The sequence below is a fragment of the Saimiri boliviensis genome, chromosome 6 (genome assembly GCF_048565385.1).
Source record: "Saimiri boliviensis isolate mSaiBol1 chromosome 6, mSaiBol1.pri, whole genome shotgun sequence".
NCBI lineage: Eukaryota > Metazoa > Chordata > Mammalia > Primates > Cebidae > Saimiri > Saimiri boliviensis.
Window position 1 is genome coordinate 36,679,781 of NC_133454.1, and position 19,208 is coordinate 36,698,988.

The window sequence follows — 19,208 nt, forward strand, 5'->3', positions numbered from 1 at the left end:
TAGTACTTCCTTTTGGCTCTTTTGAATTTTCATCTTTCAGCTTTCATTACCAATTTGTTGCATGTTGTCTGCTTTTTCCATTAGAGTACTTAACATATTAATTGTAGTTACTTTAAGTTCCTTACATGATAATTTAAACATCTGTCATATCTGAGTCTGATTCTTGCTTTGTCACTTATGACTGTTTTTTTCTTGCCTTTTAGCATGGCTTGTAGTTGTTAGTTGAAAGCTGGACATGATGTGTAGAGTAACAGGAACTGAGGTAATTAGACACTTTGAATGAGGTTTGATGCCAGTTGGGCCGGGAGCTAGCCCGTGGTTAATGTGTGCTATCACTGAAGGAGCCAGGAACTACTCCTTTCCTTTCTTTATTTTTGTCTCCCCGATGGTCTTTGGGATTCATAGTATGAACATTTTTAGGACTTAAGGAATAATAAATCCCCTTCTCAATTCAGTTTATTTGGTAGATTACCAACACCAAAAGTATGCAGACAATAGAAGAATTAATGAAGTTTTAAGTAAATGATAGTTAACTGGATAGAAAATGCTATATTTTTATTAGCATGAAATGCATGAGTACCTGATTTGCTATTTCCCTTTTAAAATTTTGTAGATGAAATCTTGTCTGTAATTATTTGTACTGCCATTTTTCTATATAACAATATAGTATCCAAATAGAAATAGCACAAATGTAGTAAAGGTGGGACTTCTTCCTGTCCATTACTCCATTATTTCTCTTACCCCAAGTGTTACTGAGAGGAACCAAAAGATGAACTGCATGCAGCCTTCCAGAATGCTACCTAATTGTTTTTTTTTTTTTTTTTTTTTTTTTTGGCCAGGTTTTACTTCTGAATGTGCTATAAGTACATATGTACTTTTTGGGTATATATTCCAATGGACTTTTGGAAATTTAAATAATTTTTTTAAGTATCATATGCATATTTTGTTTTCAAAACAAAGTAAAAGTATTCCATTAAGTCCTCCTTTGAAAGTATAGCAGAATCATAATATATAAATGAGTAGGAATGCCAGCTGCTACTTGCCATGTGAAACTAACTGAAGTAAAAATGAAAAGTTAGGCACAGTAGACAAGTTGAGTACCCATAAACAGAAAAATAAGAGCTATCTGTATACAGGATTGATTGCTGGATTAGAGAAGTAGCAGGTGTTATGAATTCAGGAGGTGGAGAGATCCCTTTTGGATGGAGTGGACAGAGAAGGCAGCAGAACTAGTCGTTAAAGATAACTGAGAGGCCCTAAGCCAGGGAAACTCACCACAGTGGCAAAGTGCTATAATTAGAATCTAGAGTGCTCACAACTGACTGAGTTTTCTTTATCAAGTTTTCTAAACAGGCCATTATAGGTGTCTACCAAAATCTTTATGAATTATTCATGACTTAAGAATTATGGCTGGGCATTGAGGATCATGCCTGTAATTCCAGCACTTTGGGGAGCTGAGGTGGGAGGATCACTTGAGGGAGGCCAACAATTTGAGAGAGCAACTGTCTCTACCAAAAATTAAAAAAAAAAAAAAAAAAAAAAAAAGCCAGGCATGGTGGTATGCACCTGTTGTCCTAGCTACTTGGAAGGACGAGCTGGGAGGAGCACTTGAGAACAGAAGTTTGAGGCTGCAGTGAGCTGTGACTGCACCTGGAAGCGAGACCTTGCTCTTAAAAAAAAAAAAAAAAAAAAAAAAAAAGTTAACTGAACAGAGAGTTAACTGCAGGATGAGTTAAGAAATATTTGAAAATAAGGGCTGGGTGCGGTGGCTCAAGCCTGTAATCTCAGCACTTTGGGAGGCCGAGGCGGGTGGATCATGAGGTCGAGAGATCGAGACCATCCTGGTCAACATGGTGAAACCCCGTCTCTACTAAAAATACAAAAAATTAGCTGGGCATGGTGGCACGTGCCTGTAATCCCAGCTACTCAGGAGGCTGAGGCAGGAGAATTGCCTGAGCCCAGGAGGCGGAGGTTGCGGTGAGCCGAGATCGCGCCTTTGCACTCCAGCCTGGGTAACAAGAGCGAAACTCCGTCTCAAAAAAAAAAAAAAAAAAAAAAAAGAAATTAAAATAAGGCCGGGTGCGGTGGCTCACGCCTATAATCCCAGCACTTTGGGAGGCCGAGGCGGGTGGATCACGAGGTCAAGAGATCGAGTCCTGGTCAACATGGTGAAACTCCGTCTCTACTAAAAATACAAAAATTAGCTGGGCACAGTAGCACGCGCGCCTGTAGTCCCAGCTACTCAGGAGGCTGAGACAGGAGAATGGCCTGAACCCAGGAGGCCGAGGTTGCGGTGAGCCAGATCGCGCCATTGCACTCCAGCCTGGGTAGCAAGAGCGGAACTTCGTCTCAAAAAAAAAAAAAAAAAAAAAAAAAAAAAAAAGAAAAGAAAAGGTTCTAACCTTTATTTATATAAACAGATAAATAAATAACCTGATTATTTGTATCCTTTGACTCTTGTTTCTGACATTATTACATTAAAATGATGTACTCTGAACAAAAGAAGAGATGTAATAAGCAAGGTTTCAGATTCTGCCCTCTTGAGAAAGTAACCCCCAAGTCTAAAGCAAGGGAATTGGAATACAGCCAATCTAAATTTGAATTCTGGCTCTATTTTGTATTAAATGTGGAGATACTGATAGTGCTGATGGGTTAGGATAACTGAGATAATGGAAGTAAAGTAATTAACTCAGCGTTTGTCACATAGTAAGTACCCATTAAATGGTTGCTATTGTTCAATAATGGTAATAAAACCCACATTCAGCTATGTGGCATATAATTGCTTTGAATTAAAGATATCTTTCTAAGTACATCTTTTTTTCATGTAAGCCGCAGTGACAGTTACTATTTAGTTTAGAACTATGTAATGCAGATTTCAAAGGGCCAAAATTTATTTTACTCTTAAGAAAAATCTAGTCTGTTAGGAAAAGAAAGTCACGTTATTTGGGGAGCTGTATTTCCATATCTGTAATTTACATGGATTGCTACCAAAAAGTCATTATGGAACCTCACCGGGGAAGCCTTGTATAATTTCAGCTTCTTGAGTGGATGCCTGAGCTGCGGCCATCTGAGTCGCAGAAATGATTGAAATTACTTTCTCTTAAGTGGCTGCACTCAGTTGGGTTAACTTCTCTGTGGTGCTTTTTTCACCGCAGTTACATCTGTAGCAGGGGGGCTTCATTTGGCATTCATCTAACCTTGCTCAATTTGAAGTCATGATTCCAGCAGGGAAGTGAGGTGATCCTAGGGGAAGGGCTAAAAGTTGAGGAATGCTGCAGAGTTGTTTTTTAGATTAAGGGAAATGATTTAAGGGCTTGTTGGTTACAATTCCTCTGTTCCTCCCAGGGATCTGTGAAAACCACCTGCTGTCAAGTGTTTGAAGAGCCATAGATGAAAGAAATGAAGCCTGTGAGGATATTACTATTGTTTATTCTAAAGTTTTTTTTTTTTTTCTAATAGTTTGATTTGAAGTGGTTTTGTGCAGCAAACTTGGAAAATCGTCAACATTTAGCGTACTTGCATTTTGATATGTGAGAATAAATGCCAAAATATAAAATTTGCATATGTGATATAATTTAAAAATATATATGGTTTTTGCTCCAGTTCCTGGCAGAGCTCCTAAAACCCTTGTAATTTCTTGGGCAGTAAGGGTGCTGGGTACATCTTCTGTTCTAATATTTGGTCGTTGACTCTTGTTCCTGACATAGTGCTGAATTCCTTGGGATTTTCTGGGTGATAGGAGCGTCTTTTGTTCTCCTGTGATAACTCTTGGTGCCTTGTGGATAAGAACTGGTCGCCAGAAAGACCCAGCCACAATGAGAAGCCTTGAACTTTCAGCTCCACCCCCACCCTCTGGGAAGGGGAGTGGGCTGGAGATTGAGTTAATAGTAGAACATGGCTACGTGATGAAGCCTCTTTAAAATTCCATCAACTATGAAGTTCCTGGAGCTTCCGGGTTGCTGAGCACATCCGCGTGCTGGGAGGGTGGAGCACTGCAACTGCACAGGGACAGAAGCTTGGGACTCGTCTGGAGCTCACCCTATGTATCTCTCCATCTGGTTATTTATTTGTATCCTTTAAAATATCTTTCGTAATAAATTGGCAGTAGTACATAAATTGTTTTCTTAGGTTCTGTGATACAGTCCAGCAAATTATTGAACCTGAGGAGGGTTCGTGGGAACCTCTGATTTATAGACAGTGGTGGATAACCTAGGCCCGTACTACTTGTGATTGGCATCTGAAGTGCAGGGCGGACTTGTGGGACTGAGCCCTTAAACTGTGGGGTCTGTGCTAACTCCGGTTGATGTCGGAATTAAATTGAATTGTAGGACACCCAGCTGGTGTTGGAGAATTGGTTGGTGAGAGGAAAAAACCTGACACCTCTATTCACAGAAGTGCTGAGTGTGAGAGTACAGAAGAGAAACACAGTTGTTTTTTCCTATATTCTGCTTGGTTTATGAATTTTGTTACCGCCTAAGAAAGACATAGCTTTTACTGAAACCTCTCAACGGCAATACTGCTAGGATGGAATCTCCTTAATCACCCATTTGGGTGTTGAAAAGCCCACACCTGTGCTCCCACCTGCAAAAGGGGTGGGATTGAAGTAGCCCACACTGTGTGATGATTGGGAACCGCTAAGCTGGGTCTCAGGAATAAAAATTCCAGTTCCTTCTAGCTTAGACAGGGCGCTTACAGACTAGAAAGTCTTCCCCTGAGAGAGATAAAGGTGCCTTAGGCAAGAGACGGTAACACTGAAGAATATAGAGTTGCTATTTCAAGTTTGGGACTTCTGGAGCCTTCTGGTTCATTCTCAGATATGTTTACTGGCCCGCTCTTTCTCCTCTATTCGAGTAATTATTGTAGCACTTACACCATGCAATTGCGATTGTTTACTTTCCTCTTTCCTCATTATAAGCTCGTTAGGAATAGAAAACTATCTTTAACATGAAGCTGTGTGTTTGGTTCATGATGGATCTAAATAAGTGTTGAGTAAGTGAAATTATATGAATGACTTTGCTTTCTATTTTTTTTTTTTCTTTTTTTGAGATGGAGTCTCACTCTGGTGCCCAGGCTGGAGTGCAATGCTGCGATCTCAGCTTACTGCAACCTCTGCCTCCCGAGTTTAAGTGAGTCTCCTGTCTCAGCCTCCCGAGTAGCTGGGATCACAGGCATGCACCACCACACCTGGCTCATTTTTGTATTTTCACTAGAGATGGGGGTTTAACCATGTTGGCCAGGCAGATCTCAAACTCCTGTACTCAGGTTATCCACCCACCTTGGCCTCCCAAAGTGCTAGGATTATAGGTGCAAGCCACTGTGCCCAGCCTCTCTCTCACTATATATATATTTAACCTTCAGTAATGGACAGAAAATAAAGTGATGGACTTTCTCTTGATTAGCCCAACTATTTAATTTTAGGTTACCCTTAACAAAATATACAGATACGTATTTGTTTACTTAATTAGTATGATGGCCAAAGGATGTCACTGTTTTTTTTTTTAATTGATATGACAAGCGTATTGAGTAGGTGTAAGCCCTGAATCCTGATGTTCAAGAAATTACTCAGTTTAGTAATTATTAATGTATATTAATATATCTAAATTTTGTATGGCAAAAGGAAACCTGTGCATTACAAAGTTGAAAATTAAAGCATAAGAAAATTGTGAATGCTACCAGCTGAGGAGATTGTGCTTCTGTTGTGAATTTGGCCCAGTTTTAGAGTATATGTCAATTGCTTATGTAGTTAGACTTGGGATTAGATTGAAAATTTATATTTCTAGTCTAAGAAGATACTTTGCAATACTTTGTCATAACCATCTAGACTTGCTGGTCAGTTTATTAATAACTGATAGGAAGCAAAGTGTCCATGTACCTAATTTGCATAAAGAAATTAAAGCTAACTTTAAACATAGGTTTAAGACATTTCTAAAATGGATTGTTTATATCTATTTTACACTACAGCAGAGTCTACTGAATATAATAGAATCTCTTTTCTGGATGACTAGTATGGGCATCATGAACATCACTTAACACTGTTTCCCCTGCTTTGTAAATTTGTCATCTAAGTTTCGAATATGATTCATTTGACTGAATACGCAAAGTGATTGTCTATTTAGGGGAAGTTTGATGTACTGTGGATTGTGTAGCTTCACTTTCCACAAGGACATCATGATTTTTTTCTTTTATCAAGTACAAAGCAGGAAGAAAAGTTCAAACTGCATCCTGGTTTTTTATCTTTCTACTCTGCATCAGCATCTGAATTCTCTTTAGGAGAAAATCAGCAGTTTTGTGTTTGACCGCAGCGGTATGCATGGCTATTAAACCTTATGTATTAATGCTCCGGGTGTGTGGGTGAATGTGGAGAAATCCTCTGACCAAGAATGACCTCTTTAGGCTGGAATTCAATTACAGCTGAAAAGCCAGTGTTGCTTTCTCACAATCAGATTTTAAAACACTGAAAGTGCACTTCAGAGCTTAAATTCCTTCCCTCTCAAGGACTATCAGAATTGGCATATGCCTTTGATTAAGACTCATGCAAATGCTGACATAAGCCATGTCTAGGAAATTGCTTAATTTTAATTGCATTATTGAAGTGGGCTGCTTAAATAGTAAGTCATATGTCACTTAATGATAAGATTACATTCTGAGAAATGTGCTTTTAGGCGATTCTGTCATTGTGGGAATGTCATAGAGTGTATTTCCACAAACCTAGTTGGTATAATTTACTGCATACCTAGGCTATATGATAGAACCTGTTGTTCCTAGGCTATAAATCTGTATACCATGTGATTGTACTGAATATGTTAGATGGCTGTAATGCAATGGTAAATATTTGTCTATCTAAATATAAAAAGTACAGTAAAACTACAGTATTATAATCTTATGAAACCACTGTCCTGTGTGCAGTCTATTGTTGACCAAGGTTTTGCTTTTTTTTCTTTTGGCTTTTGTTGTATGATTTTGACAAGTCATTCAGGTTTTTTTTTTTTTTTTAAAAACCTTTCAATGAAATGACTTAAAAAAAAATCCTTAAAATTAGGAATGATGCTTTGGTGCCTCATAGTATAACTTAAGATTTATGTCATTATATTCTTTTAAAAGTTTAAGTAGCACAGCAAATAACTTCATCCTAGTGTTGTAAAGAACTGTGGGCAGATCTTTTCATTTTGCTTCTTACCCAGATATTGTCAATGGAAAGGGCTATGTCTGAGAACTGGGTTCTTTAAATTGATGAAACTTGTTTTAGTGGAGCACTCTGGGGCCCCGGGAGCAGGGAGGGTTGAGTGTTATCTGAGCTGCTGAGTGCATTGGGTAAGCTATTGTTTAGTCCCTGAATATATGGCTGATAAGAAGAGAATCTTAGTGTAACCGTCTGCCCAACCCAATTAGCAGCTATGCAAATGTCTGGTACCAGTTAATGACAAAAGATCCCTCACATCTTTGTTCAAAAGTAGCTTTCACAGAAAGGCTTCCCTCAGCATCTCAAAGAAAGTTGAACAGTTTCCTTGTTGCGTTTTCTATGTTTTTCTACATAGCACTTATCACTCTCTAACACATTCTATATTTAAGTCTCTTTTTCAACCAGAATGTAAGCTCCATGAAGGTAGGGATTTTATCTCTCTGTTTGCTGCTGAATCCCCAGTAGCTAGGACAGTGCTCAATGAGTTTTGAATGGTTGGTGATTGCGTAGTTTTTGATACAAGCAGGTGGAAACTGTATGTGTCTACCCCTGCCAACTTATACAAAAAGACACATTGTCTCAGACCAAAATTAGCTGTATATTTATATTGGCCTTCGATTGCAAATAGGTACAAACAGCCATGCATGTCTGGCTTGGAAGATTTTCTTCTTTAGATTTTCAGGTATATTAACTTATTTCTTGGGTGACAGCCTTATTCCAAATCACAACCCAGGAAGACAAGATTGGTAGGTCCTGTGCTCAGCCCAGGCAGCTAGACCCTCAGGTGAACACAGGCCAAGAGGCTATAGAGGTAGAGTGCTGTGTCTATGGCGTAGTGAGTGACTGGCTTATAGCTTATTCGTTTAAGAGCTAGTAGCTGTTACTCCTCTTCCATCAAACACTTAACCTTAAGCAGCAGTTTTACCAATAGAAAAATTATCTCTAATTCTTTCTATGCTACTCAGCCTGCCCTAAAATCTTGAGATACTTCCTATACAAATTATTCAACATCCATATGTTGATTTAGCAAGGACACATGTTATGTTAATTAGTCAGCTCCAAAATATTGAGCCAGATTAACTGGTTAACATTATTTCGAAGTAAATCACCACAAATCCAGTGTAACACTTGGGCACGTAAAGCCTGTGATTAAGCATACACTTTGACTTTATGCAAAGCAAATACAAAAACAGTGGTTAAAAACTTTGATTCTGTAGTTCAGCTGCTAGATTCAAATCTAAATGCAGATTCCCAACTAGCTGGTTGACTCATGACGAGTTATTCAATAAAGCCAGGCCTTAGTTTTTTTATCTATGAAATCGGGATAAAAAGATCTAACTCATAGGATTGCCATGAGGATTATGTATGATTACTTAAAGGCCCTTGGCAAAATGCTTAGCACATGCTAAGTGCTTAATAAATGTAAGCTTACAAGAATTATTCGCTTGGCAAAGATTTTTTTGAGTGTCTGTAGTACTGTAGAGCTGAGAAAGGAGAAAGGCTTGCAGACAAACACTAATTCTAAGTATACACTTGAATTATGAATGGATTGCTAGTGAGATCCCATAAACTGAGACGTAGAATGAAGTTCCTTAAGAGATCTAGCTCTCTCTGCATGTTTAGAATGCACTCCAGAGGGCTGCATGCCGTGGCTTATGCCTGTAATCCTAGCACTCTGGGAGGCAGAAGTGGGCAGATCACCTGAGGTCAGGAGTTTGAGACCAACCTGGCCAACATGGCGAAACGCTCATCTCTACTAAAAATACAAAAATTAGCTGGGTGTGGTAGCACGTGCTAATCCCAGCCTCTTGGGAGGTTGACGCCTGAGACTTGCCTGAACCTGGGAAGCAGAGGTTGCGGTAAGTGGAGGTTGTGCTACTGCACCCCAGCCTGGGCAACAGAGCAAGACTCTGTCTCAAAAAAGAAAAAAAAAAAAGGCACTCCATTTACACAAATTAGGTAGAATTGCTTCTAGAAAATCTTTTTTTTTTTTTTTTTTTTTTTTTTTGAGACGGAGTTTCGCTCTTGTTACCGAGGCTGGAGTGCAATGGCGCGATCTCGGCTCACTGCAACCTCCGCCTCCTGGGTTCAGGCAATTCTCCTGCCTCAGCCTCCTGAGTAGCTGGGACTACAGGCACGCGCCACCATGCCCAGCTAATTTTTTGTATTTTTAGTAGAGACGGGGTTTCACCATGTTGACCAGGAGGGTCTTGATCTCTTGACCTCGTGATCCACCCGCCTCGGCCTCCCAAAGTGCTGGGATTACAGGCGTGAGCCACCGCGCCCGGCCGCTTCTAGAAAATCTTATATGAAGATACTTCCTTCCAAATCAAGACTTTTATGATTGTTATCCATGAAATCTACTTCTTATGCTAAGGGAGAACTCTTCTGCAGGATTCTTGGCCTTTTCTTAGTTTTCATATCTAGTAAGACACTTTTTTAATTGTGAAAAGGCTTATCCTTAGTGGCTTCAAAATGTCAACATGTTGGGAGAGCAATCACACTTGTACCAATGTGACTTTCTTCTCATACTCTACTTAATTCACAGACACAGACATGGTAGCAGAACAAACTGAAGCTGTGAGTTTTCTAATCTTTTCAGGTTTCTAAGAGTGGGACACATGTGTGCTATGATTCCAAAGCCTTTTGTTTAATGTATTAAGTTCATCAGTATACAGATGTAATTGGTTTACACTGATAACAGATATAGAAGTAAAATGGAAATGCACAGTAAGGACAATCTGAAATTAAAATAAAAACAAAACACCAAACCCTGTGTTGGGGGTTGCAGGAGCCTGGGTCTACTCAGCTCAGTTACCAAATGGATGTGAAAGTGCCCACCAGACCCCTTCAAGATCCATATCCTCACTGTGTGGAGAAGACTTGGACCTGACGAAAGAATTTCTCATTTCCCATCTTGCTCTGATTTTCTCCAGTTTTCTCTGGTACCTATTCTTTTATGATTGCTTTTGTGGAGTTTCATAGTGAGCCAATGCCATGAAATAAATTCTGCCCCCTTTCCTAGTTTAGTTTCTGTTAGTGAGTGGAATCCCTGTTGTGTTTCTGAACTATTTCTTAAGAAGCTTGCTTTATGATGGAAGAAGAAATGCCAAAAGTGATTTCAATATAGAAATGTCACTTTAAGTCATTTTCTTTTTCTTTACGTGATTTCTAGTTTTACAGGGGCTTTAAAAAAGACTAGGAAATAGGAATAGGAAATCACTTTAATCCATTTTCTTTCTTTGCATGATTTCTAGTTTTGCAAGGGTTTTTAAAATGGAATAGGAAATATGAAATAACTGGGGAAAGGTAGATGATTTGACAATATTTTTCCTATACTTTTTAAGTGTTTGATATCCTATTTGAGTGGCTGTCTTTGTTTACCTAGGTAATGTGGTCATATGTACTGTGTTCAGAAATCAAGAGAGTAAAGGGAAGAAATAGAAAGGAAAGGATGATTTTCAGAGCTGAGATGCGTTTTTCAAAACAATTGTGGCCCAGCTGTTTCTGCTGGGAACACATGTAGAGTAGGACAGTGGGAGATGATCATGTGTTTAGCCCAAGGTTGTTTAGGTGGTTTTTGTTTGTTTGTTTCTTTTGAAACCTGAAGCCTCAGTGGGCTTGAGGAATAGAGAGAGAGAATTCTCACCATTTTGTGAAGCTTTGTGAGCTTATTTCCTTCTTATACATCTCCATTTTTTGCAGTAGCGTCGGTATTTTCTTTTTGTGGATATATGGGGTAGGGGGGGTGCGGGGGGCTTCCCAACAATGTTTTGAGGATGGCTCTGTTGAGACGCAGAACTTGGTGGAAATCCCCCTGAGCTGCCTTCCTGTAATAAACCTGGGTTGAGAAATCTTGGGGCTCCGCGGGCACACAGAAAATGCCTGGTGGACAAATCATGGGACTGCTACCACCATCTTATCAAACATGATTAATGGGAACTGGAATATAATGAAGAGACAGTGTCAAATGCCTGCAGGGTGTCTCTGTGGTTTTTTCTTCCCAAACACTGTGTTTTCTCTCTTTTTGGATTTCCAGACAGTACTCTGGTAGCATCTGTTGTAGGAAATAGAATGATTTTAAGGACTTAGACCTGGAGGGCAACGATTAATTTCTCCAAAAGGATCTTTACGTTTTACTGTTCTAATAAGCCAAGCAGTTTGTCTTTTTTTTAAAATTAAAAATGTTTATTTGGCTTGCATAAACATTAGTGTCTTCTGTCAAGAAAATAAAAAACGAAAGGACAAAAACACATCATTCTGGATTTTCCCCTACCTTTGATCAAGGCTTTACATGTAACTTCCTGATTCCAGGAAACACCAGGGATAGAAGAACAAAGTCAGCAACACTTTGAGCAAGCACTAAGCTAAATCTAGAATTTGGGGAATCCTGTAGGCCAATGGAACCAGTTTAGTTAATGAATCAGTGGCTTGGAAGGGGGAAGGAAAAAAGGAATAGAATAGGTAACTATTCTATGTTAAAAGGGGTTAAGGGATCGCAGAGATATAAGGAAATATAATGAGTAGACTTTGTTAGGATTCTTATTTGTAAACAAGTGGAGAACAGATTTAAAAATAATCAGGGAAACGTGAATGTGAACTGTTTTTGTTTTTTTTTTTCTTTTTTCTTTTTTTGGGGGCGGACTCTCACTCTTGTTGCCCAGGCTGGAGTGCTATGGCATGATCTTGGCTCATTGCAACCTCTACCTCCCGAGTTCAAGCAAGTCTCTATCTCAGCCTCCCGAGTAGCTGGGACTAGAGGCGCACGCCACCATGCCTGGCTAATTTTTGCATTTTTAGTAGAGACAGGGCTTCACCATATTGACCAGGCTGGTCTTGAACTTCTGACTTTGTGACCCGCCCGCTTCTACCTCCCAAAGTGTTGGGATTATAGGAGTGAGCCACTGAGCCAGGCCTTGAACTAGCTTTTGATAGTATTAAGGAATTATTATTAATTTTGTTATAAATGTTAATAGCCTTATAGTTATATAAGCATCTCTGCTTCCATTCCCCCATGAATACAAATGAGGCAAGTCTCTTAATCTCACGATTAGTATTTGCAGCTACAAAGAAGATGCTTATTTTGAAAGGTTTTGTAGGGTTGATGTGGAGGTAGAATGAGACAATGTTAGTATAAAATCCTGTGAGTGATTTTTATGTTTCGTTGTTGTTGCTTTTGGCTATCATCATCACAATGTGAGGTTCACGCATCATGTTAATTCTAATTCTAGCTGTCCTTTAAAACTTTCATGTGTTTTCATTTCTTTTCTTATTGGTGATCATACTGGTGTCCTGCCATTCAGTGTTGACAGGTATTCCAGATGACCTGCTCCATGAGATGGAGGTGTCTTGGTACATCTTGGCCTGGCTCACCATTTACTCTTACCATAAGGTCCTGTGCCAGGCCCAGCAATTGCCCTTGAGTAGCTGCTTACCTGTTTGTTGAATGAATGACCTCTCCCTGTTAAAGCAGAAAAATGGATCTTTATTGCAACTTCTTATTGGCAGTAAATGCTAATAGATTTATATTGATAAGCTGCTGGGAGAGGACTTAAGAGGGGCCTAGACCTCACATTAGTGCTTTAGTTGCTTGCCTGTTGCTCATGATCAGTCCCCTCGCATTCATCTTCCTCAGAAATTAGGCATATGACCATTTCTTTTTTCATCAGATTGCAAAGTCTTTATACAGTGAGAAATTGTATTGGAATCCTTATATTTTGCACATAGTAGGCAGTTGCTAAATGTTCAAAGAGACTTTATTTCTGTACCCAAAATATTTTTAGATATTTTGATGGGAACTGGGAGAACTGGGAGAATATTCAGAATAAGAAATGATTTTTTTTTTTTTTTTTTTTTTTTTGAGACGGAGTTTTGCTCTTGTTGCCCAGGCTGGAGTGCAATGGCACGATCTCGGCTCACCGCAACCTCCGCCTCCTGGGTTCAGGCAATTCTCCTGCCTCAGCCTCCCGAGTAGCTGGGATTATAGGCACGCGCCACCATGCCTAGCTAATGTTTTATATTTTTAGTAGAGACGGGGTTTCACCATATTGACCAGGATGGTCTCGATCTCCTGACCTCGTGATCCACCCGCCTCGGCCTCCCAAAGTGCTGGGATTACAGGCTTGAGCCACAGCGCCCAGCCAAGAAATGATTTTTTATTCTGTGAACTGATAGTTTAGAAACACTGTGATAGACTTTAATTTATAGCTGTCAAATACTGACCTGGTTAAAATTATTACAGTGTGTCAGAGGCAATTATTTACATATGCTGTCCCTCTTCATCTTTAATACTAATAACGTGGAAGGGGGAGCTGGGAGAAAGGCATTTTTAAAAATGTGGGTTGAGCATTCAAATGTGGAAAGGGCTGCAATTCATTGAAATAACCAGGAGAAATTGGATGCTGATGTTTCAGAGCTGCAGTCTGTTTGGAACCTCACAGTACTGCAGTTAGTAAGGTAAATACTTAAGTCTAAGTCTAACAAGGAAGCGCCAGCTTTGTTTTGGATTTAAGAGTATCATCTAAAGGATCTGACATTAGCGTAAAGACTTAAAACAGATTCCATCAGATGTGTTTTTTCTCATTTTGTAATTCCTTCAAAGCAGTATTGCTCTTGGCCTTTTACCCGTTTTTGTATAAAGAGAGATATGGTTATCAGTGAGAGTATTACCTGAAAAACTTGCAAACAATTTATTCCTCTGACCAAAGTGGAAAAGTATGTTGCTAGAGAACCGCTATTGCTACTAACTACTAAAGGTAGTTAAAAAGTAGAAATGTTTTATTATGATACAAGTAAAGTGAACATGTGGAAATCCATTTATTGTTACATTTCAAGTTTGAATATTTTGTTTTCTTTTTAAGAAGAAGCAGGGCAAAACAAACTATGCCCACTGCATTCCCTGCCAAGGTCAGTGCTCCATATTTTGTCTGACTGTTTAATTGAATAGCATTCAAGCATGGAAGCAATCAAGAGGCCACTCCCATTAGTAAATCCATAGTTATAAAGAAAGCATGTACTTCAGAATTTAGGAAAAAAGCTGTTTGTTAAGCCCAGACCTAGTTTGAGATCTTTTTGTAAAGTGCTTATAATTTTCCACAATTCTAGGATTAACTCAAGGAAATGCACAATAGAAATTTGTAGATTTGACAGTGGCTTTTTTCTTCTACTCCAGTTACCTTACAGTCCTTTTTTTTCTTAAATGAAGCAGCTTTGAGATTTGTTAACTGGTTATCTTTTGTCTGAGTTTTACCAAAGTGATTAAAAAATAAGGAACTATTGACTTTTGGTAATTAAAATACTCTTGGATTTTTTTTTTTTTTTTAATTCAAGTTCGCAACCATTCGTCTGGTTTTTAAACAATCTTGTTTTAACCTGAAGAACTCTTGATTTGAAACTTTGAAATCCTGAGGAACATTTTTTTCTGTGACTCTCGAAAGTGACTTCAGATTGCAATTGGTTCTAAAGAGGATAAAGTAGATATAGCATGCTTGTTTTCTTTTCCTTAATTGAGTTTCATTTGTGTGATTTACTTAGATAAAAATACTCTAATTTGATTTACTGAAGCAGTAAGGATGAAATATTTTGCATAGTGAAGTGTGCTAAATCTTTAAAAGTATTTCCAGAGTTTTTAAAGAAAGAATTTTAAAATGTAATGTACTAAGGTATAATTTCTTTGTATCTATACTCTGGCTCTACCTCCCTCCTGCAGCTAATAAGCCCCTTTTTTCTTGTTCCTTTTGTAAACATGAGTTGCTTATGGCTTGTGTACTGAAAATACTGCCAGGAAGTAGGGTGAGCAAAACTTCTTTTCCCATGACCCTCACTCTAATGTTGTTCCAAGGGTTCCCTACTTAGAAATGCCTTGATAACCACATTCATTCCTGACATACCCCACCCCCAGCACACACAACTGCTGAGTGCCATCTGACCCACAGTCCAGCTGCAGCTTTTAAAAATACTAGTGGCAAAGGCTTTTACCTAGAACAGTGACTATCTGTGAAAACATTTTGTGTGTGATGTGCTGTGCATGTTTAGAAATATTATTTTTTAAAGAAATAGTTACTTGGTGTCACCCGCAAGCTAAAAAGTTACGAGTATAAATTTTTTAAAATTTCAACTCACTTAAGCTTACCTGTATGTATACTCTTCCTTTTTGTATGATTTCTGGAAGTTTTCCTGTTGACAGTGAAGTCTAAAATGCTAAAAAGACCTTTAGATTCTCATGTTCCATGACTTTTATTATGAATATGAAGGTTTTTATAAAGACCTCGTCATGCTGGCCTCTCCCTTCTCCCCGAATCTTACATGATGCACTCAGTTTTTCCCTTTGGTGCACAAGAGGAGGAAAACATATTTGCTGAGTAAATACTTGGGCAGTGGATTTATTTTTCTGACCTTCTAAGAACTGTGAAGTGAGCACTAGCATTCTCTCATATGGGGAAAATTGAGACTGCACAAGAGGTTAAGTAATTCACTCCAGGTAACAAAAGCCAGCAGTTGTGGAACTAAGATTTGAACCTGTCTGTCTGTTACCAAGGTGCTGTTGTTTGCCGTTTGAAGGCAGTATCATTCATGTGCATTATCTAGAAGCTTTATGCTCTGGGGGGAGGAGAATGGAAGGTGTAGAGGAAAAGTTCTTGGAAAGCAGAGTTTGATTCTCCTGCCTTAGCCTCCCGAGTAGCAGGGATTACAGATGTGTGCCACCATGCCTGGCAAATTTCTGTATTTTTAGTAGAGACAGGGTTTCACCATGTCAGCCAGGCTGTTCTCAAACTCCTGACCTCAAGTGATCTGTCCACCATGGCCTCCCAAAGTGCTGGGATGACAGGCGTGAGCCACTGCACCTGGCCGAATAAATCTTACTCTTCATGGTTCGTAAGATGTGATGCTTCCTGAAGCCACAAGGCACAACTGAGTCTGTAAAGGCATGAAGGTTAAGTGTGTGTGAATAGAGAGAGGGTGAGAGAAAGGAAACTCAGCTGTGGGCTGTTTCCTGTTAGTGCATGTCTGCTGTGCTACCGATACTTGCACATTCCCTGCCTGTTATCTGCAGCCCCTAGTCCAGATTGAAGAACCCTGAAGACCTAGCTTCCTCACCCTCTGTAGTTACTATGGTTACTAAGAATCTAAATTATTGGCCTATGAGCTGGCTGCTTTAAGCCTAAAGGAAAGTGCTAGGTAGAGGACATGCATTACTGAGATACTGTCTGAAAAGCAGGTTTCTCTGTGTGGGAGACTTCTGCCCCACAGTGTCCCATTGTGAGAGCAGAAATGAATTTTGGTGAAATCAAAATAACTTAGTTTGAGAAGCATTTATTTTAATCTGAAAATTGATATTTTTTCCTTAACTAATGTTTAGAGCAAGCAGTACTTTGCATTGTACTAGGGACTGCAGTGTGCAGTTTTGGCATGCCCAGGTTTAGAGGGAAATCCGTAAGGTTGTCTGCTTTAACCTGAGACTCTCAATTTAGTTTTGTGGATTTTTCAATTTAAAAATTCTGGAGGAAATCTTAGTGACCACTTTGGGAAATAAAAATCCAGGAGCAGCTGATCTGAATAGTTTTCTCCACTTTCCTGTCCCCAAACTAGTTTTTACTCATGTTTCAAAACACCTTCTGCTTTTTGCTTCGTGTGGATCAAATACTATCATTGCTGTACTCCTATTGATGAAAGTCATCTGCTAATTCCTCAGCAGGCTAACTTCTCCTGGTTGAGAGAGTAGGTCTTATTTTTGTGTGTATTAATACATACCCTTGTGTTGTAATAACTGATTTTCAAACTGGCATCAGCGTCTTCCTTCATTTCCTTGGAAACTTTGAAATAGAGAGGTGATCCTGAGGTTGAAATGGTCTTAACGTCTGTCTTCTTTAGTGACTGAAATTGATTTTCCTTTTGGAACACAGTGCAGGAGTAGTGAGTGTAAAGTTCTGAGGTTTCTACTTTTCAAGGTTTCAGATGTATGACATCTGGGTGGTGGTGGTTATATATTTGAAGTGCTTTGAGGTGCCTGTAGAATTAAAGTGTTTTATAACTTGAAGTAGCAAGTCCTATTAATTATGAAGCTTTGTCAGTTAAATTCTTGCTACCTACCAGGCATTCTGCTGATGATCCTTTAGAACTGTCCATAGTTATCGTCTGTGTTCTCATTCCCTTAGGCCCAGGAAGTTGTCATCTAGTAAGTTGTCATATAAGGTCACATAGTACATTAATGCCAGCAGAACTGGGACTAATAGTCAATATTTTATGAATCTGAGACCTCCACTGTTAGGTGCATATAAATTGGATTGTAATATCTCTGTGTTGCAATTATCCTTATATACAACTTTTTATTACAATGATTATATATAATATATATAATCATTATAACATAACAATAACCATTATATTATGACTACCTTTGTCTTTTTCTATTGTTGTTCCTTTAAAGTCTATTTTATCTGACGTAAAAATAGCTACTCCTCCTGCTCACTTTGGGTTTCCATTTGTGTGGAATATATTTTACTATCCCTTTACCTTGAATTTCTATGAATCCTTACATATTAGGTGAGTCTCTTGAAGACAGCAGATATTTGGTTTGTGATTTTTTTATTCATTCTGCTAATCTGTATCTTTTAAGTGGAGCATTTAGGTCATTTACATTCAATGTAAATACTGAGACTTGAGATGTTTTCCAATTATCATGTTAAGTGTTACTTTGTTTTCTTAATTGTGCTATTGTTTTATAGGCTCTGTGAGTTTTATGCTTTCAAGAGGTTCTATTCTGGTGCATATTGACCTAGGATTTCGAACTCCTTTTAACATTTCTTATAGGGCTGGTCTGTTAGTGACAAATTCTCCCCACATTTGTTTGTCTGAAAGTTACCTCTCCTTCATTTGTGAAACTTAGTTTTGTTATATATAAAACTTTTGGCTGACAGTTATTCTGTTTAAGGAGGCTGAAGATAGGTCCTAGTCTTTTGGTTTTTAAGGTTTCTAAGTGAGACGCCTGCTTTTAGTCTGATGAGTTTTTCTTCATAGGTTACCTGATGCTTTTATCTCACTGCTATTATATCTCACCACTCTTAGAATGCCTTTCTTCACATTGACTCTATATATGCTTTGGTGAAGTCCTTTTGTGATGAATCAACCATAAATTCTATGAGTTTCTTGGATTTGAATATCTAGATCTCAGACAAGGCTAGGAAAGCTTTCCTCAATTATTCCCTCTTAAGTTTTCCAAACATTTTGCTTTCTCTTCTTCCTCAGAAACACCAGTTGTTTTTAGGTTTGGCCATTTTTCATGATCTCATATTTCTTGGATGCTTTGTTCATTTCTTTTGAGCCTTTTAAATTTTTGTTTGATTGGGTTAATTTGAAAGTCTTGTCTTCAAGCTCTATAATTCTTTAATCTACTTGTTCTAACCTGTTATTAAAACTTCCCATTGCATTTTGTAATTTACTAAATATGTCTTTCATTTCCAGAAATTCCAATTGGTTTTTCTTTAAAATATGTAAAATATCTACTTCTTGAGAAAATTTTTTATTTATATCCTGAATTGTTTTTCTGATTTCTTTATGTTGGTTCTTACCTTTCACTGGTATCTCCTTGAGTAGTTTAATAATCAACTTTTTGAAAATTCTTTTTTTTTTTTTGAGACAGAGTTTCGCTCTTGTTACCCAGGCTGGAGTGCAGTGGCGCGATCTCGGCTCACCGCAACCTCCGCCTCCTGGGTTCAGGCAATTCTCCTGCCTCAGCCTCCTGAGTAGCTGGGATTACAGGCACGTGCCACCATGCCCAGCTAATTTTTTTGTATTTTTAGTAGAGACGGGGTTTCACCATGTTGACCAGGATGGTCTCGATCTCTTGACCTCGTGATCCACCCGCCTCGGCCTCCCAAAGTGCTGGGATTACAGGCTTGAGCCACCGCGCCCGGCTGAAAATTCTTTTTCTGGTATTTTAAAGATTTTGTCTTGGTTTGAATCCATTGCTGGAAATCTAGTGTGATCTTCTGGGGTTGTTATAGAACCTGTTTTGTCATATTACCAGTTA

General features: G+C 38.7%; 1 protein-coding gene across 3 annotated transcripts in view; it reads left to right on the plus strand.

Moving 5' to 3' along the window:
- The window catches only part of ARHGAP42 (Rho GTPase activating protein 42), a 303,129-nt gene that overhangs the window by 39,862 nt on the left and 244,059 nt on the right, over positions 1–19,208 (plus strand). The window lies entirely within an intron of this gene.